Below are 8,205 nucleotides of genomic sequence, written 5' to 3'. Positions count from 1 at the left end.
CATCTCCAAAATCTCTCTCTCAGCTGCAGCACTGAGCTCCTTCTGTCTGAGCACTTTCATAGGACTCCAGTGATTAAATCAAGACCCACCCTGAATAGGCAGGGTCCATATCTCCAAGGAAACAATTCAATCAAACAATTCAATCAAGCATTTCACCCACAACTCATTGAGTCAAATCTCTATGGAAACACTCAAAGGATTCCAACCCAATCAACACTAATACATCTGCCCCTACAAGATTGCATCAAAGGGGAACATAATACATCCAAACTGGCACAGCCATCATGGAAAAGAAGAGTAAATTTGGAGGACTCACACTTCCCAATCTTAAACTTTATTATAAAGCCACAGCAATCAAAACAGAATGGTAATGTATAGACATATGAACAGGTGGAATTGAATTGAGAGCTCAGAAATCAACCCTCACATTTGTGACTAAGTGATTTTTGACAAGAGAGCAAAGGCCACACAATGAGGAAAGAATGGTCTTTACAAAAAATGGTTCATAGAAAACTGGATCTCCACTTACAAAAGAATGAATGTGGACACCAATGTTATACCATATGCAAAAATCAACTCAAAATGGCTCAAAGTCCTAAATACAGGAGCCAGAACTATCAAATTCCTAGAAGAAAACATAGGGAAGCATCTTCAGGACCTTGTGTTAGGCAACAGTTTTTTAGACTTTACACCCAAATCACAAGCAACAAAAGAAAGAAATAGCTAAGTGGGACCTCCTCAAAATTTTCATCTCAGAGGATTTTTATCATGATAATAAAACAACAACCTCCACAATGAGAGAAAACATTTGGAAACCACGTATCTGATAAGGATTTATTATCAAGAATACATAAATAAATCCTTCAACTCAAAAACAAAAAGACAACACAATTTAAAAAGGGGGAAAAGACATTTCTCCAAAGAAGATAAGCAGATGACCAAAAAGCTCATGGAAAAATGGTCAACATCATTAGTCATTAGGGAAATGCAAATCAAAACCACAATGAAATATAATATCACACCCACTAGTGTGACTACTAATAAAAATCAGAAAATTACAAGTGTTGGAGCGGATGTGGAAAAATAGGAACAGTCACTTATTGCTGGTGGGAATGTAAAACGGTGCAACAATGGAAGACAATTTGATGATTTCTCTGAAAGTTAGCTATAGAATTATCATAGAATCTGGCAATCCAATTTCTAGGTATATTCCAAAAAAAAAAAAAAAATGAAAGCAGAACTAGAACAGATATTTGCATGCTGATGTTCACAGCACAATTATTCACAATTGCCAAAAATGGGAGTAACCAAAGTGTTGATCAACTGATGTATGGGTAATCAAAATGTGGTATATATACATAATGTAATATTATTCAACTATAAAAAAGAATGTAGTTCTCATACATGTGACAACATAGATGAACACTGAAGACATCGTATTGAGTGAAATAAGCCAAACATAAAAGGGTATATGTTGTATGATCTCATTGGTATGAAAAAATTAAATAGGCAAACTCATGCATACAGAATCTAGAATATCGTTTACCGGGGGATGGGCTGGGGTAAGGAATAGGGAGTTAAGATTTAAAATATACAGAGTTTATTTGGGATGATATAAAAGTTTTTGTAATAGCAGTGATGGTAGCACAATATGGTGAACACAATTAACAATACTGAATTATATATTTGAATGGTTAAAAGGGGAAATGTTAGGTTATATATATGTTACTAGAATAAACATTTTAAAAAAAAACCATGGAATTGCATGGTTTAAATGAATAAACAAGAAATATTTATACAAATATTTTCATACTAGTATCCTTAGCTTTTCCAATTAAATCTGGTTCCAAATAGGCTCCATTACTTCATAAATTACAGTGTGTAGGCATACAGTTACCTACTCATACTAATAAGATGCTTCTTTAAGAAAATGTTCTATTCATTGAGCATTCCTTTTTGTGAATTTTATAAAATGCTCTTATTTCAGGAAGTTGATGAAAAACCTACATAAATGTTCATAATATATATGTCATTAAAATGTTATTTTAGAAACATGCTACTTGTATCACACTTTTTGATTTTTATTCCAAATTAGAATTATGTTTATTGTTTAATTGATTTGAAATAAAATTGGTATATTAATACCATAATTTTATAAAATGTACCCCAAGAACTAAGAAAATTTTTCTATGCTGAGAGAGAAACTATGGAACATTCTTTATAAATGTGGTCCTATTATCCTATGAAATTGAATATAACAAATGTTAACAATGTTTAATCCCCAGGTTCTATTCCACATTAATCATTGGTGATTGTGTTGAATCATTTAGGCAGTTCAAATACTGACACAGTTTTATTTTTCTTACTAGAAGAGAATCATAAAGTAACAGGAAGCTGTAGAGGTTTGGAGCTTTGGACCCCAGAGAAACATATTCTTAACCTTAATCCATTCCTGTGGATGTGAACCCATTATACTAAGACCTTTGATGAGGTCACTTCAGTTAAGGTGTGGCCCAGCTCAATCAGGATAGGTCTTAATCTTATTACTGGAGACCTTTACAAGCAGAATGAAATGCAGATAGAGAGAAATCCACAGAGGGAACAACCAGAATCTGGAAGTCAATGGAACCAGAACAGAAGGAAGAGGCATGGAGGGGCCATCAGGTACCTGGACATGTGACTGGGAAGTCAAGGACCAAGAGTCACTGAGTGACAGCCCTGGAATGCCAGTCTTCGGGAAGAAAGCACTGCCTTGATGAGACCTTGATTTGGGCTTGATTTTTATTTCTCTTAGGTGTAAAACTGTAAGCCATTAAATTCCCATTATTTAAGTCAATCCATCGCTTAGTATTTGCTTGAGCAGCCAAGAAAACTAAAGTAGATGTTACAGGCAACTAATTAAACAGGAAATTAGTGAGGGCTGAAAAAATGCAAAGAGCTATTCTCTATTTCTCTATTGACTTTGGGGTATCTATGATTCGGTTGTAAAATATAGGTTACAAAACAATTAAGAAACTGAACCCCCAATTGTGGAATAATTTCTGGGATTTTGTTAGGTACATCATTGACAGTCATCGCTTATTTTTTATCCATAAAATGTAAATTCAAATATTAACTTAGATAAGATATAAAGCAGAAATATTAACAGTTGAACATTTTGCAAACAAAGTAGAAACTCACACAGACATGTATGTACACAAAAATATAATAGCTCCTGCTTAAATACCACAAAATCTAGGCAGACTATGATTTAAAAAAAAAAAAAAATGTATAATGAAAAAGACAATTATAAATTAAGCATACAACAGAATTTCATACATCTTGAAGGCTTGATGAGTACTGTAATAATGTTGTATAAGTGTATTCTGAGTGGTTTTACAAAAATATTTCCCTTTGGTGTATAGGTTGGTCTTAAGAATCCTAATAGAAACATAGAAAGTGAAATTATAGATTATATTTTCTAAAAAACTAGTGATTGAGAAAAAAAAGTTTATCTTTAAAACAGGAGATACTTAGTCACTTAAGGTTTGCCATTCTCACTAATAAAATGAATTTTTATGTTTAGCTCATATTATTTTGTATCAATTTCAGAAATATGTTATTTAAATTCTTCTGTTTTATTACTTATTTGTTAGTCAGGGTTCTCCAGAGGAACAGAACCAACAGGATGCACACATGCACACACACAGATATACATGTGTGGGTGCAAATATTAAGTGATTTATTATAGGACTTGGCTTTTGCAGCCATGGAGATTAGCAAGACTTAATTCTGTAGAGCTGGCTGCAAGTTGGAAACTCAGTGAAGGTGACTTTGAATTCCCCAGGGGAAGCTGCAAGTTGGGAACTCTAATGAATGTGACAGTGGATTTCTGTCTGAAGTAGACAGAGAAATTCTTCTGACTGCTGAAATCATTAGTTCTCCTTGTAAAGCCTCCAACTGACTGGATGGCTGAAGGCAATGTCCTTTGTTGATTGCGGACATAATCACCTGACTAATTATTTACATCCATAAAATTTCATAATAACAACAAGGCCAGGGCTTGCCTGATGAAACAACTGGACACCGTAACCTACCCAAGTTGATACATGAACTTAACCATCATACTTCTGAAGCAAGATAATCTCATAAATCATTACAAAATATGTTTCAATTACAATTCAGAAGAACCTACATTTCAGCTTTATAGCAGAAAAGTTAATGGCATTCAACTTTATTTTATTTGTCAGGACAGTGAAAGGGTTGGGCTAGATAAACATTAAATTTCTATGTTAATAAAGGAAGAATATTCTTTCATCATTCTTTTAAGCTATGAGAAACAGGTGTATTTTGAAAGCCAAAATAAACACAAATATGAAAGTCTTCCTAGCTTTTGTTAAATTTGAGAAAAAATCAAAATATGTTTTAGGCACAAATAACTATGAAACGAAAAGCAAAGCATCTGACCTACATCATAGGAGTGTATAATAATGAGCAATAACTTAAATATTAGAGGAAAATATTGAATTTCATCTTTAAATTAACATAAGCCATAATTCTTATGTGCCAGACTTTGCTCATATAATATCATACAAGAAAAATAAATATTTTTGTGCTGTCTGATAGAAACCTATTTATTTATTTAACTTTGATAATAAGAAATTTTGCACATTACATAAGTTGCCTCACTTAACAAGAGGACAGGGATTTCAAATATTTGTAGATCAAAATGATTTTAACTATTGAGAGAGGGAGAAAAGAAGGAAGGGAGAGAGAACAATGAGCAAGAAGCAAGTTGGTTGTATCGCTGAAATTTACACAAGGATGTGTATAGATAATTTACATTTTTGTTTGATATGCAATGACTATAAAGGGCAATCTTCTCAGTTTATTACAAAAAAAAATGATCAATGATGTAATAGAAAGGTCTGTGGTATTACATAGGCAGGTGGTTAAGAATTGCAGTTCATTTAGATATTGAGGTCTAGGTCAGGTTATATTTATATCTGCATGTATCAAAGCATAATATCCTGAATTATATATTTGGCTGAAATTCAATATATACATACCAAAATCAAAGGAAGGGGATTCTCCTGCTTGTTCTACACCATTATGATAAACTGATATTAAGAGAATACAGGGAAATGGACAAGGGAATTCTAGAGAGAAGTATTGTGGACAGAGAAAATAGTTGAGTTTAAAGGTTCTAAGAAACAAATGTAATAAATCACCTTTATTTTATACAACAGACTGAATGATGGAAATAATAAAAGTCACATTTAGAATAAGATCAGAGAAATTTTGCTAGAGTCTAGCAATGACAGATTATGCTATCTGCTCAGAATAGATATTTTAAAAAGGAAGTTAGAATAGTGGTGACAGGGCAACATAACTGGAATGTATCTAAGAAACTAAAGTACAAGAATCAACCAAAATACACATTTGTTTAACAAGTTTTTCAAGACTAATGAAGAAGTTTATGATTTTTTGGATATGCAATGATATTGAGAATTTGTAGGAAATTATATGAATAGCACAATCAATTAAAATAATTAAGAAATGTGAAATTGAATATGATGTTTTACCATATCAAAGAATCCAAAGATATTTATGAGTTTGTGCTAATGCTACTGTTTGAGTACTAAGCAGGGAAAAAACTAACTCAAAGATTCACTCTCAAAGGAAGTCTTCACAATAAAGGGAAACAAAGAAAATGAATTTTGTTAATAATTTGTCTCTTAATACCCTAATTCGTCAACAAGAGTAACTTGTGGAGAAGAATACACTGTCAGATGTTAAGAAAAGCAACAGTAACTGGACTATGTCTTGCCTAAGAAGTGAGCTGAAAATCTTTTTACAATAAGCAGAAATTTATAAAATATTCTTAGAGATAAGTGTTACTGATGTTGCATAAGTGATGATTTTCAATTGATGTGGGCCTAAGAGAATATAAAATCTAACAGGAAGACTTTAAAGATATTATCAATTCTTATGTTGACTATAATGTTAATCATGAAGATAACATTCAACTAAGTATTAATTCCTCCAGCATGAGTTGTTGCCCTGAGACCCATGGGAGACAAACTTCAAGCTGTCCCCAGCATTATGAAATTACATGAAAAATAGGAAAGGGTAAAGAGCTGCATTTTGAAAAGTTAATTTCATTAGCCGTCATCAGATATTCAATCTCAATGGGGTTTCCATACCAAATACTCAAGATCCCCTGTTCTATAGTGGCGTTAAAGCTATTGGTAGGCATAGATCCTTGGGGAATATCGAGTCTTACCCACCAATGCTAACATGTTTACTATGGGACAAGGGATCCATGAACCCTCAGTGCTAGGCACTTGAACTTCATAAAACTCCTCCTAAATCCCAAAACTGAAAGCATATATAGTGTAAGATTATAGTGTAAGATCACAATTGAAAATGTAGTTGGGGTAGATACAAAATTAGAGCATTTTATATTTTAATTGAAATGAAGTAAATCATCTAAACAAGTGCCTGTTTAATGGAAGTATCTTAGCAGATATTTATTACTGTCTCTTCTCTCTCTAGTCAAAGTAACCTTTTTCCTATAGTACTGAAATATCCATTCATATTTTACATAATTTTATATTCATTACATACAGAGTTTGGTAATTATTATTCTCTTTGACTAGAACTTTCAATTATTACAGAAAAATACAACCCAATATCTGACTTAAAGGATATTTTGTTGATAAAGTATTTTCCAAGAGTTGCTCTTTCAATAGATTAGTGTAATAGACTGAGCATGGCATATGGAGCATAGTTCTAATCTAGAGTCCTGAAAGGGGAAAAAATGGCATGCTCCAAGCACTGAGAAGAACCAATACAGATATAGTTTAGATAACAACAGGGAGAAGAGCAAAATATATTTACAAAGGTGGGCTGATGCCAAATCACTTAGGATCTTATAGACCACAAAATGATTATTTTTCTTTCTACTTGCAATGGAAAATGATTGGTGAGTTTTAAATAGGATAGTGCACATGTGATTTACTTTAAAGAAATGTGTCTGCTATATGAAGGGTGGATTACAGAGGGCAGGAAATGAAGCAAGGAAACTAGCTAGTTTAGTATTATAATAGTCCACGCAAGTTATGAAGATAATTTCGGAAAGTGAGATGACAGTGCACAAATGTACAACGGCACATTTGAAACATGTTTAGAAATAGAGCTAATGAGCCAAGCTGACAAATTGAGGGTGGAAGCTATGAGATATTGGTTTTGAGCAACTTGTATGCTGATGCCAAGTACTCAATAAGGGGACAATTAAAGGAGAATACATTGTTAGGGGGAAGTAAGTCTTTTGGACTTGTTAAACTTGAAATATTTTTCCAATATCTAGATGAAAATTTCAAGTAGTTAATTATATGAATCTACAGATCAGTTCAGAGGAGAGTGTTAGAGAAAATATTTTAGTATTTTTTGGGATAAGGGGGTGATGGAGGGTGACATATTTTCTTTACAGAAGAAAAGTTTCAGAAGAGAAAAAGAGAAGAGGTTTGCATTTTATCCTTTTAAAACGAAGAATAAAATCAGAAACTGGAATAGCTGGAAGATACATGAAAGGATGTATGTATGCATATTTAATTTGCATATGTGTCTATACATAAAACAGCATTTATACATAAAACAGACAGTGACCATATGAAGAAGAGGGAGCAATTTATTATTATTGTTAAGGGTTACATAAAAAAATTAGAACTTAAAAATAAACTCATCATGCTTAGTTAGGTTCCCAACATTCACATTTTTCTACACTAGCTCAGCATTTAATTGAATTTGTAGAAATAGTAACAGACATTTATATGTTTGTACGTAGTGAATACTCAGAAAAATACTTAAATGTTTATAAATGTGTGGTCTCTATTGATTTTTTTTTAACACTGATGTCTCTTGATTTTATTGTTCTTTTAAAAAAATAAAAGTACATCCTTCAGTGATGCAGGTTATGAATGTTTCTTAGGGTAACAAAACCAGCACAGTAACTTTTCTGCGGAATTTCAGTAGACCTTAAAAAGCTAGATTTTTAACTCAAGGGTATTTTTGCTGTTCTTTCAGGAAGGAAGGCCAGTAAGCTGTGCACATGCTCCTGAAATTAGTGTGTCTTTTGTATTCATATCTGGAAGTATGAGACAGGTCATAACAAACAATAATGAGGATATGACACACCATCCAATGTTGGAAATCCTGTGTTCA

Source organism: Choloepus didactylus, chromosome 3, assembly GCF_015220235.1.
Source record: "Choloepus didactylus isolate mChoDid1 chromosome 3, mChoDid1.pri, whole genome shotgun sequence".
Taxonomy (NCBI): Eukaryota; Metazoa; Chordata; class Mammalia; order Pilosa; family Megalonychidae; genus Choloepus; species Choloepus didactylus.
The sequence above is the reverse complement of the archived record's forward strand: the minus strand, read 5'-3'. Positions refer to the sequence as shown.